The sequence below is a fragment of the Physeter macrocephalus genome, chromosome 13 (assembly GCF_002837175.3).
Source record: "Physeter macrocephalus isolate SW-GA chromosome 13, ASM283717v5, whole genome shotgun sequence".
Lineage (NCBI taxonomy): Eukaryota > Metazoa > Chordata > Mammalia > Artiodactyla > Physeteridae > Physeter > Physeter macrocephalus.
Window position 1 is genome coordinate 38,403,805 of NC_041226.1, and position 22,690 is coordinate 38,426,494.

The 22,690-nt window shown below is 36.7% G+C and overlaps 1 pseudogene; it reads right to left on the reverse strand.

The window, feature by feature from the left end:
* Positions 1-18,886: 18,886 nt before the first annotated feature.
* The window catches only part of LOC102990942 (WD repeat domain phosphoinositide-interacting protein 3-like), a 190,011-nt pseudogene continuing 186,207 nt past the window's right edge, over positions 18,887-22,690 (reverse strand).

Consider the following 22,690-nt stretch of genomic DNA (forward strand, 5'->3'; position numbering starts at 1 on the left):
TACTAAGCATGCACCTTTATCCCTTGGTAAGATCACCATTCTGTTCTTGACTCTCCTTATCTGTTTCTTTTGGTTTTATTTTGGCAGTTAAGATATGATCCTCATGTGAAAGATTATAGAAAAACAATAGAAATGTGAGAATATCCCCAATTTTCAATGAATTATCCTCTGAGATTGTATTCTTGAACTGATTGCCAGTTAAGGCTGTTTTTCACTGAGATGCCTGCATCATACCTAACATAAATGTTCTCAAACAGCAGCATAAACACAGACATGCTCAAATGTATGTGAGAAGGAGAAACTAGAACCCAGGACAGTAGCTCCTATGGTAAAAATTTTATTATTCAGGAAATATGACTGACACATCACATGCCTGACATTGGTCATTTTTCAATGAGGTTTGATTCACAGAATATTAAATAAATGAAACTTTGGAGGTTATTGCACTCTCACAAAGTAAATAAACACAAGCAAAAACAAAAACAATAAAAATAAACCTATCCAAATACTCCTATATTTTATAACTTGGATTGTGCTTGTATAGTTACTACAAAATTCTCACAGAATAAATATGAATTTGGAACTCATGTGGTGAACTGATAAAATATTGGAAACTATGACCATGGAACTGTGCACCTAATCTAGAACTAAATACTTTACCACCATTAAGGAATTTACAATATGATAATGAACAACAGATGTTTAACAAATATTAATTTGCAAAAAATGAAAACTATATATGGATATTTTATAATTTGTGTTTTTTCTGAACTTTATAAAAATGTTCTCTAATAAGTTTTTCTCAATTCATAAGCATGAAATGAACAAGAAAAGTGATACTAAATATAACAATATAACAACATTGGAAGCGAAAGTAGCACATGACAATGCAAAAGAGGTTAGAATTACAGAAATATTCATTTGCTATATACACTATTAAAATCAAAAGATTTATATGCACCATTTATTAAAAACATAAAAAACTTATCAGTTATACAAAACACAGGGTATTAGATAACTTTTTCTCCCTGATACGACTCAAGATATTTAAGTTACCTCATTTATTTTCTAAAAGCAAGATGGGCTTAAAAACCTTTTACTGGGCTTCCCTGGTGGTGCAGTGGTTGAGAGTCCGCCTGCCGATGCAGGGGACACGGGTTCGTGCCCTGGTCCGGGAAGATCCCACATGTCGTGGAGCGGCTGGGCCTGTGAGCCATGGCCGCTGAGCCTGCACGTCTGGAGCCTGTGCTCCGCAACAGGAGAGTCCACAACAGTGAGAGGCCCACGTACCGCAAAAAAAGAAACAAACAAAAAAAAAACCTTTTACCATAACAATTTTACCAATAGATTTTTTCCATCTTTTCTCTATGGCAGAACATTGAAAATCCAAATAATAAAATTACACAGAATTGCATATATTTTGTCATGTCTTTTGTTGAATCTATTAATTCACGTATTTGTTTGTTTTTCAATTTACCCAGGAATTTCAGTTATTTTAACCTCTGGGAAATATCCTCACATTATAAAACCCACATACAGTTTAGAATGATTGACAGGTTCCAATGAGGAGGGATCAAAAATGGACCAGCAGGGGGAATATGTTAACAATGATGGACAAATGTATTCCAGAATAGAATACAGAATTCTTTTATGTATCCTCCTATATTTTTCACAGATGCCTAATTTTCTTAAATCTGGGAAAATAGTTCATAAGCTGAAAAGAGTAAACAATGTAATAAATCTAAAGAGGGTCAAATCCATTGAATGAAAAGGCAGAGTGATGATATGAAGATGTGTTACATTGAAAGTGAATTAAACAACAAAAGATTTTTTCAATAGGTCTTGAAATATAGCATGATCAATAATAGCAGAGTTTGTACCACTAAAACATAATGGAAGGAATTAAATAATAGCCTACAATATCAATATAGGTATAAGCTTATAAGCAATATAAGTTTTATTTCTGAAGTTATCATGTAGGAAGTTGCAGATAAAATGTCAGAAGTGAAAATAAAGCTTCATAGAAGCCACATGAATATTCTTTTTAAAATAAGCACATGCAGGTTAAGGTAAGTAATGATGGACACAGTGAGAACTTCTTTATTACAAAATATGTTAATAAATGTCAATCATACTTCTAAGAAAAGTTATGAACATAGAATGGTTATGAGTTAATAAAGTAAAAGAACAGTTCCTTAATATTTCATATCATAACTGATGTAATTAAAGGTAGAGCTGAATGGAAGATGAACAGGATACTGAAAATTTCTATGTCACAATTTATCCTCATTTAGAGCTCTTGTCTCTCTTTCAATTTTCTTTAAAATTTCTTTATGAATACCTATTTCCCTTTAAAGTGAACCCCAAGTACTTTCTAACTTGCCAATTTCGGCAGGCTAAGGATGGCTTAGCACATAAGGATCCTTGCACGTAAGGATGGCTTCAAGGTGTGTGGACTATGCAGTTGCTCAGGGCTCGCACATGGTAGTGTCTCACACTTGGTTTAAAATTCTACTGCTGTTGATTTGAAATTCTCAATAAGTTTTGAACAGGAGTCCCACTTCTGATTTTTCACTGGGCGCTGTAAATTATGTAGCTAGTCCTGCATGCCTCCCTTTCAGTTGAAAATCTCTTTTGCTCTTTCTTCCTACTTCTCCACAGAGGCACATTTCAGAGAAATTCCATTGCCAGTAAAACTATCTTTAAGGTGGATTGCTATCACTCTCTTTTATTTCCTCTGTGTGGAAATTTCTGAGGGATGTTCTAAATTGTCTACAGATGTGACATCATGTGATTATTACTGTTGTCTAGGGATTCCTCCTTATTGTTTTTTTCAAGCATTTTATTGCTATAGATTAAGTTAGGGAACTCAAGGCAGAATAGATTTGTGAGGAAATGATGGACATAATGGTTTTAGAATCATTATAGGGCATTCATTGGGAGATAACTAGGAGGCATTTGGTGAAATAGTCTGCAGTTTAAGAGACTGGTTTAAGATGGGAGTCATCAGCATTAATGTTTTTCATGAAGCCATGGCTGTGATGTCAGCTCTAAGGATGAGTGTCCAAAGTAAGAAGTTTAAAGCCAGAACCCTGGGAAATGCTGACTTACAGGGTTGCAATAAGAAGCCCATACTAGACAAATATAGCATATCTGTAGAAAGAAAGAAAAAAACTTGAGAGAACACAGTAACAAAATATAGGACATTGCAACTCCTTTAATATCTTATAAGATTTATTATTTATTATTATATTTATAATATGTATTTTTATACTATAATATTTATTATTTATATTTATTATTAATATTGTCTTATTAATATAAGACAACAGCTTCTTTGTGAGTCTTATATTAATGTCAAATTGGATTGTTCTCCACTTTTTGAAAGAAGTTTATCCTATTTTCCATTAATTTCCCACTTTTCTTGTCAAGATATTTCTATATTAAAGATCATGTTCAAATATCACTCTTTATGTGCTCTAGTCTCTGATTTTTAGACAGGGTTGTTATTCTGCTAATATCCCTAGAACTGTCTTTCTATGTCTCTTTTATCTCTTAGTTTGTCTTGTCATAGGAGTTTTCTGTGCTGTTTTCATTTTTTCTAATGCCTTATAGATGGTTTTATGAATAATACTTGCCTAAATATCCTAGAATTGCTATCAGAAAGTAATGTAGTCCAGTGTGCACATGCATATGTTTATGAATATATATTAAATAAAAAATAGATTGTTAGAATTGAGCTTAGCCTACCTACATGAGCAAAAGAGCTGGTGGCCTTGGCCCAGAGCCTGTGAGTGCCTCCAGGCACTCTAGTCCAAGGCCTGCAGAGGCCAGTCCCATGCATGGATGTGACCACTGGAGCAGGCACATTGGGGTTCTTGACCCTTGCAGAGTGCAAGTGTCAGATGGAGCTGCATCTCTTTCTCTCTCACACTTAGGTCCAGATTTTCAGGCACCAGACCCAGAGCAATCTTGCCTGTTACCAACTCCCCTGCACTCTGAAATATACTTCATAATCTTCTAGGATCTCCAGAGCAAAGCTCTCTTTGAATAGGATTTTAACTTCATTGGACCATGGAGCAGAATGCAGAAAAGAGCAATATTTCAAAAGAACAGATTGCCAGATGGATTCAACAGCAGGTCCAGGGGCATACATTAGTGGTACAAGTTAGTGTTAATCTCTGTCCAACCTATCATTATCCAAACTGTCCTTGGTGGACATGACAAAACCATCATGCTAGTACCTGTATCTGGGACACAGAATATTTGTAGCAGATACAGCTGGTTCCATTGAGATAGATCCAGATCTGGGAGTAAAAGAAAGGACAGACTTTGCAAGGACCAGATTCATCAGATCATCATCCAGCAGCCACAGACAGCTGTCACTACCAGTCAGACACAAACACAGCAGCAGATCACTCTCTAGGGGTAGCAAGTAGCACAGACTCTTGAAGGTCAGACCATCTTCTATCAGCCATTTACTGAAGATGGCATGACTCACTGGAAAGGCATGACCCAGCAGCAAGTTTAATAGGGGCACAGACTGTTCAGACAGGAGCCAAAACCAACACAACCAACAAGGGTCTATCATAATTCTATCAGTGGCAGGCTATGTGATCAGTTCAGGAGGGATGGTCATGATGGTGCTTGGAGCTGGCTCTGTGCCTGCTATCTAAGGAATCCTTTTACGGGGACAGAGATATTTGGAGAAGAGTCTCTTTATGTGAATGCCAAACAGTATCATCGTTTTTGTAAGAGGATGCAAGTTTGGGATAAACTAGAGGCAGAAAGGAAATTCCAATAAAAAGAAGGAAATACCCGTGTAAGTCATGCCATAGCAGAGAAATGCGGTGAAAGTAGGGAAATTTTCTCTGCAAAAGAAAATGATAGTCCTTCATATGCAGGAGACACACCAAATAAATGAAAGAAAGAATGAAAGAAAGAAAGAAAGAAAGAAAGAAAGAAAGAAAGAAAGAAAGAAAGAAAGAAAGAAAGAAAAGCATTTACACAGCACAGGTTGTCTGAGGATTTTTCTGCCAGGACATGTGATGGAGATGATCAAGGTCATATTCCTTGCCACTGTTTCTCACTGTTCCTGGAAATTAATCAACTCTTTTGAAGGGATAAAATTCCCTTCAGAATTTAGATAATCACAAATGAATGAAATCTGCCCTTTTGTACAGGGCAAAGCCCACTTAGTTTTTAATAAGAGGCTCAGTATTATAATTGCAGCAACATTCTGCAAATTGAAATTGCAAGCCTTTTTTTCATGCCATCACTCCAGACATTTGCAGACAGTGGATAACATTGACATTTCATAGATTAGGATGAATCAAGTGACAAATGACAGCCCAGCAGTAACATAGAAACACTGATGTTAACTGGTGAAACTGGCTGTCCAACTCAGCAGCTGAGAGCAAATTTAATCTAAACTGCAATCAGGGAAGCCAGGGCCTTTCCACAAGAATTTGGTTAGACAACATCCATCTCTCTTGTTGGGTAGCTCATTCTGACTAACTGTATGGACATTTTTTATTTCTTTGTTTCAAGCATCTAATAAAACCTACTTTTCTGTGAAATACACTTTGAGGAATACTGAATTAAGTTTTAATTCCTTTTTTATGGAATAAAACATATGAAGCTGATGTGTTCATATACATCGGAAATGACACATTTATTAATACAGAAATGTTTTGATAGCAAATAGAGATATTTGATATGATTTTTATATTATTAGTGTTTTTGACATATGAATACTATATATTTGTAATATTGAGGCTACTTGTGATGGCAGTTCTCTATTTGTATTTCTGAAATCATAACTTTCAATATACTAAGAATGTACACTTTTCCTTTTTTCTCTGTCTTCCTAATTCTTTTTTTTTTTTTTTTTTTTGTGGTACGTGGACCTCACACTGTTGTGGTCTCTCCCGTTGCGGAGCACAGGCTCCGGACGCGCAGGCTCAGCGGCCATGGCTCACGGGCCCAGCCACTCCGCGGCATGTGGGATCCTCCCAAACTGGGGCGCGAACCCGGTTCCCCTGCATCGGCAGGCAGACGCGCAACCACTGCGCCACCAGGGAAGCCCTGTCTTCCTAATTCTTAATATTCATGTTTTAGAATCTCATTAATAGTTCTTATTTTTTTATCCAATTCTCTCTCCCCCTCTATTGGATCATTCTCTCTTACTTCTGTCCATGTTAACCCAAGATAAGAATGCATTGAGGACAATCTCACTGTAGATATTTGCAATGGAACGTCATTCGAATGGATATTAAATAAATCTCCCCTCCACCTGAGAATTTCATTCACTTCCTTCCTATTTTCTTCATCAAGGCCTTTCCTGGACTGCCTTAATCCAAAATAAGTGACCATCCTGTCACTTGCCTTTCCCTATCTCTTAGGATCTACTTATGGGTTAGGCAATGCTATGAAAGTGTTCCTAAATATATTTACCTATGCACATTCATGGAGCTATGGAATTTTGTCATAAAGGTTGAGTCTTTAAGCTGAGTTAAAGAGGGAAGTTCTAAACAATGATATAAATACCTCAAAACAAAAATTTTGATGTAGTCCACTGGTCTATTTTTGCTTTGGTTCCATATGCTTTTGGTGTCATATACAATAAATCATTGTGAAGACCCAAGTTCGGAAGGTTTCCCCTATGTTTTATTCTGGAGTTTTACAGTTTCAGGTCTTACATTTAAGAGTTTAATTCATTTTGTATATTTCTGTATTTTTGTGTATTGTATAAAGTATGTATGCAAATTTATTATTTTGCATTTGAGTATTCAGTTTTCTCAACAACATTCATGGAAGAGTCTATCTTTTTCTCATTGTGTATTCTTGGCACCTTTATCAAAATTGACCATATATGTGTGAATTTATTTCTGAGTGCTCTCTTCTGTTCTATTGATTTATGTCTGTCTTTACAACAGTACCGTACTGTTTTAATTACTGTAGCTTTGTAATATATTTTGAAATTAGTAAGTGTGATGTCTTCAGTTTTATTCTTTTTTCTAAAAAATTTTTTGGCTATTCAGAGTCCATTTTAGTTTTATATTATTAAAACTGTATTTTCTAATTCTGTAAAAAATGCCAGGACTTCCCTGGTGGTGTGGTGGTTAAGAATCAGCCTGCCAATGCAGGGGATATGGGTTTGATCCCTGGTCTGGGAAGATCCTGCATGCTACGGAGCAAGTAAGCCTCTGCATCACAACTAGTGAGCCTGCACTCTAGAGCCCACGAGCCACAACTACCAAGCCTACACTCCACAATCACTGAAGCCCGCATGCCCCAGAGCCCATGTGCTGCAATTACTGAGCCCACACACCACAACTACTGAAGCCCATGTGCTCTAGGTCCCACATGCCACAACTACTGAGCCAGAGTGCTGCAGCTACTGAAGCACATAAGCTTACAGCCAGTGCTCTGCAACAAGTGAAGCCACCTCATTGAGAAACCCATGCACCACAATGAAGAGTAGCCCCCACTCACCACAAGTAGAGAAAGCCCATGCACAGCAATGAAATGAAGACCCAATGCAGCCAAAAAAGAAAAAAAAAAAGTGCCACTGAATGGGAAAAAAAAAAAATATTTGCAAGCCATATATCTGAGAAGAGGTTATTATCCAAACTATGAAAGGAATTCTTACAACTTATAGGGGAAAAATAACTATTAAAAATGGGCAAATAATTTGAATAGGTTTTCTGCACAGAAGACGTACATTGACCAATAGGTACACGAAAAGATTCTCAACATTACTAGTAATCAGGGAAATGAAAAAGAAAAAAAAATGTACCACCTTACGCCTGCTAGGATGGCTAGTATCAAAAAGGTAAGAGGTAACAAATATTGACAAGGTTCTAGAGGAAAGGGAAGCTTGTACACTTTTGTTGGGAATGTAAACTGGTTTAGCCACTATGGGAAACAGCATGGGAGTTCCTCAAAAATTAAAAATATAACTACCTTATGATCTAATATTTCCACTTTGGGATATATTTATCCAAAGGAAATAAAATCAGCATCTGTACTGATACTTATAGTTAAGAATTATCTATACTCTCATGTTTATTACATTATTCACAATAGCCAAGATATGGAAATAATTTAAACGTCTATAGACAGATGAATGAATAAAGAAAATGTGGTTTATACAGGCAATGGAATATTATTTAGCTTGAGAAAAATGAAATCTTGCCATATGTGGTAAAATGGATAAACACGAGGAAATTATGTTTAGTGAAATAAGCCAGTCACAGAAGGACAAATACTGCATGATTCCGAAACTCACTCATGTGATTTAGAATATAGTTATACACAAAGAAGCAGAGAATAGAATGCTGATGGCAGGGGAATGAAGAGTTGCTATTCAGTGGGAGTAAAGTTTCACTTATGAAAATGATTAAAGTCTAGAAATCACCTGTAAAATAAATAAATAAATAAATAAATAAATAAATAAATAAATAAAACAATACCCAATAATAATAATAAATTATTGTTGCCTCATCTGTGAACTAGCAGATGAAGAGAGAGGAAAATGTGCTCTATTTCCCGCTTTTAAGGCCAATGTCAAATGTTTGGAATTTTGGAAGTGGTTCAATGAACCCCAGAAGTCACATAAATCTTACCAGTGCAGTAAACAACTTATTCTCCCTGTAAATAAGCACAAAAGGGAAATACAAAGAAAGGATAATTTCATTCTAAATTATCTCTTTCCAGTACAGTGGGGAGAAAACATTTCCCCCTACATAGATTTATAAGGCATTCCATTCAACAATAAGCAGTATTAGAACTTCACACTTCAGGGTCAGTCACATCTCTATTCTTGTTAAAATCAGTTACTATATATAAATTCTTATCTTGATTGACATCTCTTAAGCATCTTTATGTGTTCTTTTTTTTTTTTTTTACTATTAATTCTTTGCTTCCACAACTGATCTCTTCTCATAATTTCCTCTCACTTTCCTCCATTCTGATAGGTCCCTTAAATTCCAGTCTTCCTTAATCCTCTCACCTTTCATTCTTCTATGCTATTAGTGTTTACTAATATTTTCCACATTGTGGAAAATACAGAAAATAAAAATATTTGTTTGGGGCCATTTAGTTAAAAGAAAATTGTTTAACCCTGAAGATGACAGGTTCAGGGACTAATAACTGCTTTAAACCCAACTTATCCATCATGAGGGCTGAAATGATCAAAATCTTGGCAGGCTTCTAACACATTTTAACACCCTTGTATTCAGTGATAAACAGGTTGGTGTTTGCTCACATTTTATTACTGATTAATCTCATTGAAATCTTCAAATATCATCTATATGTTATCATTTTCCATATCTATATCCCCAGACATGAACTCTCTTTTGAGTTCTAAGAACTATTTATGCAAACACTATCAAACTTATTTACTTAGATATCCATTAGTAATCTCAAATTTAGCCATAACAAAAAGTCAGAATATCTGACTTCTATGAATTAGATGTTAGTAACATCTCCCCCAGTTATGACAATCAATTATGGCAATGACTGTGACATTGCCAATGTCACCAGGCTGTGGGAGCAAAATCACAGCCAGTTAAGAACAACTTCATTGAAATGTTCAGCTCAAAAAGGACTCAAAAAGGACTTTCAAAAGTCCTTTTAAAACTTTTTATCTATAATTTTAAGTGCCTAACAGCTCATTATTTAATAATCATTAATTTGTTTAAGAACTTTGTCACCTCGTTTTGGAATATTTCAATTGTTTCCCAACTAATCATCATAATTTTATCTTTTGAAAGTTGGAATGAATCAGTTTCAGTTATATCAAAGTAGTACTTCTAAAGCACAGAATTGATAAAGATACTATGCAATTAAAAACCTTTTAGTAAATCCCAATCACTAACAGGATGAAGGCTTCAACATGTTTGCTCTGGAATACATGAAAGTCATATGTTTAGCCCCTTCACTCCCACTTAATTGCAGTGTCCTGTGAAGAGTCTTAAAGCAATATACAGAAAAAAATTAAACATTGAAAAAAATATTTTCAATTTTTAAAAAATTGTGATTAACAAACACACAAAATAATCACTGAAAATAAAGTCTTTATTAGTGTAAAATGATGTAGAGAGATCAAAAATTAAGTTTGAAAAGTATACATTTGATTTATTTAAAAATGCAATTTTCTTTAAGAGGTTAAGGTAGAAGTGAGAATTTAGTTGAAGAACATAAGTTGAAGAATGAATAAACGGAGACAGCAAGGGAGAAAATTTTTTCAAGGACTTTGGTTGTAAGAGAGGAAAAATAAAGTTTTATATAGTGCTGATTTTAGAGTAATGATTGTGGTGTTTCTGTGTTTATTTTAAGGTTGAAAACACTTGAACAAGTTTTGGGATAAGAATAATTAGGAGAAAGATCAAAAGGGACAGATAATGATTCCATTTAGAATAGAATTCCAAGAGGAAAATCAGTTCAAGATTAGGGAAGTTTTACCGAGTCCAAGCTCCTATAGCTCGCCAATAAATCTAGAGATGAGATGAAGTGTTGGGGCAAGGAATATCAATTTTATTTAGGGTGAGGGTCAGGTGCTAAAGCTCAGACTCAGAAGCTCAATCCCACTGAGAAGACCAGGGTTAGGTGAGAAACAGCCTGAAGAGGTCAGGCCATGGCAACTGAGGGTGCACTAGGAAGAAGCCTAAGGCCACCACAGAGGTAAGACACAAATACTGGGAGGCACACAAGGATAAGCATGGGAAAACCATAAGAAATTCTATCCTTGTGAGTGCTCCCAGGCAACAGGATACTGCCTACAGGAGCTCTGGGGGTGGGTGTGAGTCACCATCGTCAACTTGGTCTTCAGAGGTGGGCACTAGTCACCTCTTCCAGGCCCACGGGCAGATGCAAGGTCCCGTCCCTGCTGACCCAGAAAGGCATGGACAGCTCCCATAACTAGAAATTCCACCAGTGGGTCACAGGACATGCCCATGCTGTCCAAGGAGGGCACAGATAGCTTCTGCAACTAGGAGGTCCATTAGCGGATGCCGGGACATGCCTCATTGTCCCAGGAGGGTGCAGATAACTCACCCCACTAGGAAATCTGTGAGCAAGTGCCAGGACCTGCCTCCACTGTCCCAGAACTTCATGGAAACCTCTCACTACTAGGAAATCCAACAAGGGGTGCTGGGACCTACCCCATTGTCTGAGGAAGGTGTGGATATCTTCCCCAACTAAAAAATCCATCAGTAGGTGCCAGAACCTCTCCTGTTGTCCCGGGAGTGCAGATAACTCACTACTAGGAAATCTGCCAGTGGGTTCTGAGACCCATCCCGCTATCATAGGAGGGTACAGATAGCTCCCTTCTCTAGGAAATTCCTACAGAGGTGGAGGTGAAACACAGCTGAGCCCCAGGGGCTATGTGACTAAGGAAGAAGAGCTGAAAACTCTCCTCATGGCTGTGTGAACTGCAGAATTACACCACTGCTGACAGCATCCTAAATTCAGCACCTGCAAAACATCCAAAAGTACAAGTGCTCTTGCAGCTAAGATGGGTCTAGCTTTAGCAGCTGTGGGCTTTGCGGGCACATACACATGGGGATAGGGCCAGACCAGAGTTAAAGTTGCCTCCATAGCTTCCACAGCAGGTCCAGTTACATGACTACTGCAGTCCTGGGAACTGACCTCAGTGGACCTATACCAGTGGCCAGGTGAAAATAATGCCTGAGAGTAACCAGGGCAAATTGCTGGCATACACCCAGTTAAGGCAGGACTGAGAGCAGTGCGAACAACAGTATACTCTGTGAGCCTACACAATGGGTGAAAGAGGGCACATTCACAGGTGAACAACTCCAAAGGAGGAAAACTCAGTGCCTTCTCCCAGTGGGTGTACTACAACCCCACCTACCTAACACTGCAGATCTGAATCACAGCTAAGGAACAGATCTGGGGGCTTGCACTAAAACAACTAGGGAGCAGGTGCCACCTGTGATAGAACATTGACAACCAAGAGCAAAGCGGAGGTCCCAGCTCAATATCTAGGACAAGCACTGATTACCACAACACCCATCAAACTGATTATCAAGGGAAAAATGGCACAAACCTCTGGACCAACTTCACCCACAAGGAGGCAGACACCAGAAGCAAGAGGAACTATGATACTGCAGCCTGCAGAAGGGATATCACAAACACAATAATTTTGACAAAATTAGATGACAAAGAAATATGTTGCAGATGAAGAACAAGATAAAGACCTACAAGAACAACTAAATGAAGAGGAGATAAGCAATCTATCTGAAAAAAGAATCGAGAGTAGTTATAGTAAAGATGATCCAAGTTCTTGGAAAAAGAATGGAGGTATGGATCAAGAAGATACAAGAAAAGTTTAACAAAGACCTAGAAGAACTAAAGAACAAACACACAGAGATGAACAAAATAACTGAAATGAAAAATACACTAAAAGGAATCAAAAGCAGAACAGAAGAATGGATGAGTGAACTGGAAGACAGAATGGTGGAAATCTCGGCCATGGAACAGAATAAAGATAAAAGAATGAAATGAAATGAAGACAGTCTCAGAGACTTCTGGGACAACATTAAATGAACTAACTAATGCAACTAATTCGAATTATAGGGGTCACAGAAGAAGAAAAAGAGGAAGGGCCTGAGAAAATATTTGAAGTGATCATAGTCAAAAACTTCCCTAAAATGTAAAAGGAAATAGGCACCCAAGTCCAGTAAAAGCAGAGAGTCCCATACAGGATAAATCTAAGGAGGAACCCATCAAGAAACATACTAATCAAACTAACAAAAAATAATACAAAGAAAACATATTAAAACCAAGAAAGGAAAAGCAATAAATAACATACAAGTGAATCCCCATCAGTTTATCAGGTGATTTTTCAGCAGAAACTCTGCAGGCCAGAAGGGATGCAAGGGAAATTTAAAGTGATGAAAAGGAAAAACCTACAACCAAGAATATTCTACCCAGCAAAGATCTCATTCAGATTTCATGGAGAATCAAAAGCTATAAAGACCAGCAAAAGGTAAGAGAATTGAGCCCCACCAAACTGGCTTTACAACAAATGCTAAAAGGACTTATGTAGGCAAGGAAAACAAGAGAAGGAAAAAAAAAAAGAGGAAGGAAAGAGAAAACACCTACAAAAGCACACCCAAAACAATTAAGAAAATGGCAATACAAACAGACATATGGACAATTACCTTAAATGTAAATGGATTAAATGCTCCAACCAAAAGACACAGGCTGGCTGAATGGATACAAAATAAAACCTTTACAGGCAAGCAAAAGCTAAGAGAATTCATCACCAACAAAACAGCTTTACAACAAATGCTAAAGGAACTTCTCTAGGCAGGAAACACAAGAGAAGGAAAAGACCTATAATAACAAACCCAAAACAATTAAGAAAATGGTAATAGGAACATACATATTGATAACTACCTTAAATGTAAATGGATTAAATGCTCCAACCAAAAGACACAGGCTGGCTGAATGGATACAAAAAGAAGACCTGTACATATGCTGTCTACAAGAGACCCACATCATACCTAGGGACACATACAGAATAAAAGTGAGGGGATGGAAAAAAATATTCCATATAAATGGAAATCAAATAAAGCTGGAGTAGCACTACTTATATCTGACAAAATAGACTTTAAAAGAAAGACTGTTAAAAGAGACAAGGAAGAACACTACATAATGATCAAGGAATCAATCCAAGGAGAAGATATAAAAATTCAAAATAAATATGCACTCAACATAGGAGCACCTCAATTTAAAAGGCAAATACTAATAACTGTAAAAAGGGAAATTGACAGTAACACAATAATAGTGGAGAATTTTAAATACACCAATGGGCAGATAGATCATCCAGAATGAAAATAAATATGGAAACACAAACCTTAAATGACACATTGAACCAGATAGAATTAATTGATATTTATAGGACATTCTATCTGAAAGCAGCAGAATACACTTTATTCTCAAGTGCACATGGAACATTATCCAGGATAGATCACATCTTGGGTCACAAATCAAGCCTTGGTAAATTTAAGAAAATTCAAATCATATCAAGCATCTTTTTCAACTACAATGGCATGAGATTAGAACTCAATTACAGGAAAAAAAGAACTATAAAAAACACAAACACGTGGAGGATACACAGTATGCTACTAAACAATGAAAGGAAGAAATCAAAGAGAAAATTAAAAATACCCAGGAACAAATGACAATGAAAACATTATGACCCAAAACTTATGGAAGGCAGCAAAACAGTTCTAAGAGGGAAGTTTATAGCAATATACTCTTACCTCAAGAAACAAGAGAAATCTCAAATAAACAACAGATCTCACACTTAAAGCAATTAGAGAAAGAAGTACAAGCAAATCTCAAAATTAGTAGAAGGAAAGAAATCATAAATATAAGAGCAGGAATAAATGAAATAGAGACAATTAAAACAATAGCAAAGATCTATGAAACTAAAAGCTGGTTCTTTGTGAAGGTAAACAAAATTGATAAACCTTTAGCCAGACACATAAAAAAAAGGGAGATGACACACATCAATAAAATTAGAAATGAAATAGGAAGAATTAAAACTGACACTGCAGAAATACAAAATATCATAAGAGATTACTACAAGCAACTATATGCCAATAAAATGGACAACCTGGAAGAAATGGACAAATGCTTTGAAAGGTACAAACTTCCAAGACTTAACCAGGAAGAAATAGAAAATATGAACAGACCAATCACAAGTACTGAAATTGAAACTGTGGTTAAAAATCTTCCAACAAACAAAAGTCCAGGACCAGATGGTTTCACAGGTGAGTTTTATCAAATATTTAGCAAACAGCTAACATCTATCCTTCTCAAACTATTCTAAAAAATTTCAGAGGGAGGATCTCTCCATAGCTAATATGACAAGGCACCATCACGCTGATACCAAAACCAGACAAAGATATTACAAAAAAAGAAAATTACAGATGAAAATCACTGATTAACATAGACACAAAAATCCTCAAGAAAATAGTAGCAAACGGAATCCAACAACACATTAAATGGATCATACCCCATGGTCAAGTGGGATTTGTCTCAGTGATGCAAGGATTCTTCAAAATATGCAAATCAATCAAAGTGATACACCATATTAACAAATTAAATAATAAAAACCATATGATCATCTCAATAGATGCAGAAAAAGCTTTTGACAAAACTTAACACCCATTTATGATAAAAACTCTCCAGAAAGTGGGTGTAGAGGGAAACTACCTCAACAAAATAAAGGCTATATATGACAAACCCATAGCATACATCATTCTCAATGATGAAAAACTGAAAGCATTTCCTCTAATATCAGGAACAGGACAAGGATGTCCACTCTTGCCACTCTTATTCAACATATTTTTGAAAGTCCTAGACACAGCAATCTGAGAAGAAAAAGAAATAAAAGAAATCCAAACTGGGAAAGAAGAACTAAAACTGTCACTGTTTGCAAATTACATGATACTATACAGAGAAAATGCTAAAGATGCTACCAGAAAAATACTAGATCTCATCAATTAATTTGGCAAGGTTGCAGGATACAAAATTAATGCACAGAAATCTCTTGCATTCCTATACAATAACAATGAAATATCTGAAAGAGAAATTAAGGAAAAAATCCCATTTACCATCATAACAAAAGGAATAAAATACCTAGGAATAAACCTACCTAAGGAGGCAAAAGACCTGTACTCAGAAAACTATAAGATACTGATGAAAGAATAAAAAATGACACAAACAGAGATATTTACCATGTTCTTGGATTAGAAGAATCAGTATTCTGAAAATGACTATACTACCCAAGCAATCTAAAGATTCAATGCAATCCCATCAAATTACCAATGGCATTTTTCACAGAATTAGAACAAAGAAAATTACAATTTGTATGGAAACACAAAAGACCATGAATACCCAAATCAATCTTGAGACAGAGAAACAGAGCTGGAGGAAGCAGGCTCCCTGACTTTAGACTATACTACAAAGCTACAGTCATCCAGACAATATGGTACTGTCACGAAAACAGAAATATACCTCAATGGAACAGGATAGAAAACCTAGAGATAAATCTATGCATCTATGGTCACCTAATCTATGACAAAGGAGGCAAGAATAAACAATGGAGAAAAGACAGTCTCTTCAATAAGTGGTGCTGGGAAAACTGGACAGCTACATGTAAAAGAATGAAATTAGATCACTCCCTAACTTCATAAAAAAAATAACCTCAAAATGGATTAAAAACCTAAATGTAAGTCTGGACAACATAAAACTCTTAAAGGAAAACATAGGAAGGACACCCTTTGACATAAATTGCAGCAAAATCTTTTTTGATCTGTCTCATAGAGTAATGAAAATAAAAACAGAAATAAACAAATGGGATCTAATTAAAGTAAAAACCTTTTGCACATCAAAGGAAACCATAAATAAAACAAAAAGACAACCCTCAGAACAGAAGAAAATATTTGCCAATGAAGCAACCCACAAGGGATTAATCTCCAAAATATACAAACAGCCATGCAGCTCAGTATCAAAAAAACAAACAACCCCATCAAAAAATGGGCAGAAAATCTAAATAGGGATTTTTCCAAAGAATATATACAGATGGTCAGCAAGCATATGAAAAGAAGCTCAACATCACTAATTATTAGAGATATGCAAATCAAACTACAATGTTGTGTCACCTCACACTGGCCAGAATGGCCATCATCAAAAAATCTACAAACAGTCAGTGTTGGAGAGGGTATGGAGAAAAGGGAACCTTCCTACACTGTTGGTGGGAATGTAAATTGATACAGCCACTATGGAGAACAGTACAGAGTTTCCTTGAAAAACAAAAAATAAAACTCCCATATGGCCCAGCAATCCCACTCCTGGGCATATACCTGTAGAAAACCATAATTCAAAAAGATACATGCACCCCAATATTCATTGAAGCACTATTTAAATACAATAGCCAGGGCATGGAAGCAACCTAAATGTGCATCAACAGAGGAATGGATAAAGAAGATGTGGTACATATATACAATGGAATATTACTCAGCCATAAAAAGGCACAGAATAATGCCATTTGAAGCAACATGGATGGACCTAGAGATTGTCATCCTGAGTGAAGTAAGTCAGAGACAGAAAGACAAATATCATACAATATTGCTTATATGTGAAATCTTAAAAACGGGGTAAAAAGAACTTATTAACAAAACAGAAGTAGAGTCATGGATGTAGAAAACAAACTTATGTTTACCAGGGGATAAGGGGTTTGGGAGGGATAAATTGGGAGATTGAGATTGACATATACACACTACTATATGTAAAATAGATAACTAATAAGAACCTGCTGTATAGCACAGGGAACTCTATACTCTGTAGTGACCTCTATGGGAAATGAATCTAAAATACGAAATAGTGGATAAATGTATATGTATAACTGATTCAATTTGCTATACACCTGAAACTAACACAACATTGTAAATCAACTATACTCCAATTTTTAATTTTTTAAAAAAAGAAACATAACAAATAAGTGCAGAATTAAAGTTCATGATTAAATACACATAAAAGCAACATGCATACTTAACATGGAAAGCCACATACAGTTAGTTGATTACACGACAGTAAAGGAACTGGCAAAACTGAGAACTTGTTGCTGTAGAGTTTAAATATTTGCAACCTGAAACCAAAACCATAAAATTAAGTTTAAAAGGAATTTAAGAAAATTAAGTGTATACCTCAAGTAGTACTAACGATATAGAGCCCATAACCTATTTTAGTTACCAAATGTTAAACAAAAAAATGTTATATTCCTCTCATTCCCAGACTGTTAGTGTGCAGCTATTCTTATAAACGTTGGGGAGATAAGAAAACGGTGAGAAAGGGAGGTGTAAATGGCAGGTTAAGGCAAGGGAGGTGTAAATGGCAGGTTAAGGCAACCTGCTCCATGACAACAGAAATTGGGCACTGCTTTGTTAAGATGTCTAAAGCTTCTCTTCATAACCTCTAAATTGAGTGACAATTCTTCTATGACTCATTCTATGCATTTCTCTGCAGGTAACAGAAACTCTCTTTTAACACCCCCCACCCCACTGCAGTTTCATCAGGAGATCACAGGAGATACACAGCGTTGCTCACAGGGTTGGCCTGGCACAGGGTTGGCCTGGCGTTTGCCTTAATTCTAACAGCTCCAACACAAAGACGCGAACTCCCAAAATAGAGATACAACTACACTATGGATTACAACAGGCACGGAGGAGAGGCGCGGGACTCTCCGGGAAAATGCCTGGCATCTCAAATTTGGCAGTGTCTTTTGCCTTCATGTTCAGATGGGAGGATTTCCCACTTAAATCTGGTGATAATGTTTACCAGATGTTACTGGTAATTATTATTTATTATTTAACATTATTTATTTATAATTTAACATTTATTTATTTGTTTATTTCCCCATCACAAACTCAGTAAAAATGATAGACTCTGTCACCAAAGACAAAATTCAATTTGTCTCTCCTTTTCTCAAGAGGCCCCTAAGGTTGTACGGAGCCCCAAATGCAAGTGCTAGGATCTGGTGGTACCACCGAAACGAACGTCACAGCTGATCTAAAGGTAACAAGCCAGCAGTCAGGCAGGAGATGCTCGGAGCCCCTGGAGCGTCCACAGTACCCTGATGAAGATTCTTTCCTTAATACTGAAGATGGAAAGCCTGGCTTAGGAAAAACAGACAGCCACATACAGCTTTGAGACCAGAGTTCCCGTGCAATCCCTCCAACCCCTTACCTAAGAGCGCAGGCACCAGCCCCAGGAGTTTGAGGGGCCCATTCAGCGCTCTCAGTGGCAATCTGCCGTGGGTATTGATTTTATGCCCAGTGAATAGTCACAGCCTGTCCTAGGTCATTTCTAAAAACTGTGCATAGACGTCCTGCTTGCACTCCGCCTTGGGTTAAACAGGAATTTGTAGTAGCTGTCTCTGCACAAATCGCAATGACAGCATTTGGCTCTGTTCCAAAGGCACAAATGCATGAAGAGTCTGAGGGACCCTGACACTTTTAAGAACTCCACTTGGAACTGAAGTATTTCGGAAGGAAATTCACTGATGCCAAACTAGACTGTTTATTCCTTTTTTAAAACTTTGGCAGCAAAATATGCGATGTGCCATGGTTATCGGACTCACAGATGAGGAAAGCATCTTGATTGAAGTTAATGCAGCAAATATTAGCTGCTTGAAATCCTCTTCGTAGTGCCTGGATTAAATGCACTGATATATCAAGTATTTTTAGAAGGGTCCTCTTTGCATATGCGGTTGAAATTCTTGTTCCCTGGTGGTTGAGAGCAATGCAGCTCAGGACACCCTTGTGGGCCGGAATGCCCACTGATGACTTCTTGGTGCTGGCCAGGTCCATGAGTAAGCCTGTGGCCTGTGTGCATGCCTGGGAAGGCCAAGGGGGAAGTTCTTACTATTGGACAGAACACAGGAGATCTTTAGGGTTATAGAAGGTTTCAAAGACCTGCAATTGATGGGAATTGCATGTAAATGTAAACACCTTAATCAGAGTACAAAACAACAATTCTAGCTCAGCCTTGACTTCTGAAGAAAATCCTATGACAATAACAGTTTCCTTTTCCAGGTCATGTCAGATCATCACTTTGTTGGGAGGATTTTTTCCCCACCATCAACTAAAGCTAAATAATGGCAGCAAAATAATACTTCAACATAGCCAACTCCTCCTTCTAGAAATTCTTGTTCTTCTTTTTCTTTTCGTGAATTGGCGTTATAGAATTGGAATCCGTTTTCGATCCCACAAGCAAAGAGTCCATGGTCCTGGTTGAAGCCGGCATAGAGCAACCAGTAGCCCTGCGGGTTAGACCTCAGGATGTTCAGGGGGCAGTGACGGGGGGTCCGCCGAGCTTCAGTGCTGCCTGCTGCCCAGTGGGTCCTTATAGCCAGTGCAGAGGCTCCATGGTTTCATTTTGCAAGTATTTATTAGATGCAGCTATGCAGAAGCTGCACTCACAGCAATGAACAGGTTCTTCCATAAAGCTCTTCATGTGAAAACACAAAAATAACACTTTTAGAATAATGTTCTAAGTTGCATGAGTACTATAGGTGTAAGAAGTCTAATGGCACTCTGGCCTTTGGCATTTGGGAAGTGTTCTAGAACAAGGACTCATCTGAGCTAGTTGTGATTATTAGGGGAGAATTAAAAGTTCAGGTCTAGGTGAAATAACAATCACAGACATTATAGCAAAGGCATGCAAATACACTGAACAGAAATATAAAAATGCATACAGTTAGTAATTCTGGAATGTTAATTCTGAGGTGTAGTGTAAGAGAACAGGAGGCACATGTGTAAGTCATGAGAAATATGAAAAACTTGAGATGCCCATTTCATGGAACCTATAATTTTTGCTGCGGTTCTAGGGTATTTTTTAAAACCTTAATATAAGCCAGATTTGTGCTATAAAGATCACATTATAGATATGGTTTGGAGATTGTTGACAAAATACATTAAAATGATGTACAATTAGGAGTCATCAAAAAATTTCAGGAGATAAATTGTGAGTACTTGAGATAAAGCAATGACATTACATTTTATGCAGTTGCATTAATTCATTTCCCTTTGTCACTGTCCTAACAGAGTTCAACTATTTGTTCAGGAATCCCTATTTCCCACATATCCTGTGCACACTGGAGAACACTGACAACATCCCTAGTGGGGGAAAGATGGCAGGGTTCATTGAAATGAACCAGTGCTTTCTATCCCAATGGACAGGCCTTGATTAAGTACTGAACATACACAAAATTATTTGCTCATTCTTGCTGGAAATGCTGGAACTGATGGGCTTTTTCTGGAGGCATGTGTGGGAACAACAACTGTTGAAGCCACTACATTTACATATTAACAAATTATCACTGACAATCAGAATCACCAATAGAGTAAAAGCCATGATTTGTCACAACTCTACTTATAATTTAAAGCACTTTGTGTTGGGTTTTGGTTACCTTCAACAAAAACATCCTAAATAATATTTGGAGTCATCTAGGTGATTCACAATCATACTTAGACCATTTAGAAGATCTTGTCTCTCCTTGCCCTCCGTAGGTTTTTAAGAATTATTACATTTTATAAAATCTGTGAAATTGAATAAGGCAAGTTTAGGTAGAAAGGGAAGCATTAACTTTCAATGTCCTTGCTTTAGCCTATTTTATCAGACCTTTAAAGTTATTTTTATTGTGTTTTGATGCTTAATTTTATATAGATGTGAAAGCATATTTGTCTGCCAGTGCCTGGTAACTATTTTCGTAGTGATTTAATGATATCTAGTCACTTAACAAATAATATTCTCTAAATGTTTTATATTGAATATATAAATGTGAATGTTAAATGGTAGTTTTTATTTTTCCTATATTCTATCATAAATATTAACAATATATGAACAATAAATGATTTGTATCTGTACTAGAATGAAATATAATTTTTTACTCAACTATGATGTGTGACACATAATTTTAACTTGCCCTGTTTAAAAAACAAAAGGAGCTATGGTTTCTTTGTTAGACATTTCACTGGTTTAAAATTTAAAGCAGCTGTACTTAGCATGGCAAACAAGAACCAAGACCTCCTCTGACAACAATCTAATATCCAGCCTATATATTTTTCCTTTCTTTCTTTTTATACTGTGCGGCTTGTGCAATCTTAACTCCCCAAACAAGGATCGAACCTGGGGCCTCTGCAGTGAAAGCGTTGAGTCCTAACCACAGGACAGCCAGGGAATTCCCATACATTTTTCCTTATTCATTTATGACACTGCTATGCTGTACATAGTTGCATTTTCTTTAAAAGGTGCACACTTATCTCTTTTTGTCCTTTGTGCATCTCTCTGTGTCTGAAAGGTTTTCCTTCCCACCTATTCTATCTGATGATCTACTTCTCATTTGCCAATCTTAACTAGATTTTACTTCCATGAACCCTCATTTGACTTTCAGAAGTGGCAGAAGTAATACACTTCTTTCTCTAATATTTAATGACATGGTAGTTGTACATGAGAAAATAATCTGACCAACAGTATTCCTATAGCACTTTGAGTATATCACCTTTATAATGCTCTGTATCAGCAGTGGATTTACCATAACCTAAATGAAATTTAAGACTCAGAGTCCCCTCACTTGCATTGGTCCCTTTGAAGTGCCTGTACATGATTTTTTCATTTGTACACTGTAATATTTTTCTTAAAAACCTCCCCCCCCAAATTAAATAAGCTTCCAACCTGGATGTATTCCTCACACTGTCTCATAGTTATCTGCCATTCTAGTCTGAAAGATTTCAGTGAGAAGGATCTTGTTTTATGCATGTTTATTTCTTTAGTGATACTCTTTTGTATATAACAGAATCAATAAAGATATGTTGAACAAATCATATCATTGACATGATGGAATTGGGTGTAACACTGGAAAAAAATATGAGAGAAAGACAGATAAAATTCCTTTACGCAAGAAAAAAGAAGGAACATTTGATACATTTACCTACCTGATACACCTAGAAGATAGAGTTAGAAAATGCTCATGTTAGCCAATATAGGTAGACAGCCAAACTGACAGCTAAGTTTTTCATTAAAAATTCAGCTTCGGGCTTCCCTGGTGGCGCAGTGGTTGCGCGTCCGCCTGCCGATGCAGGGGAAC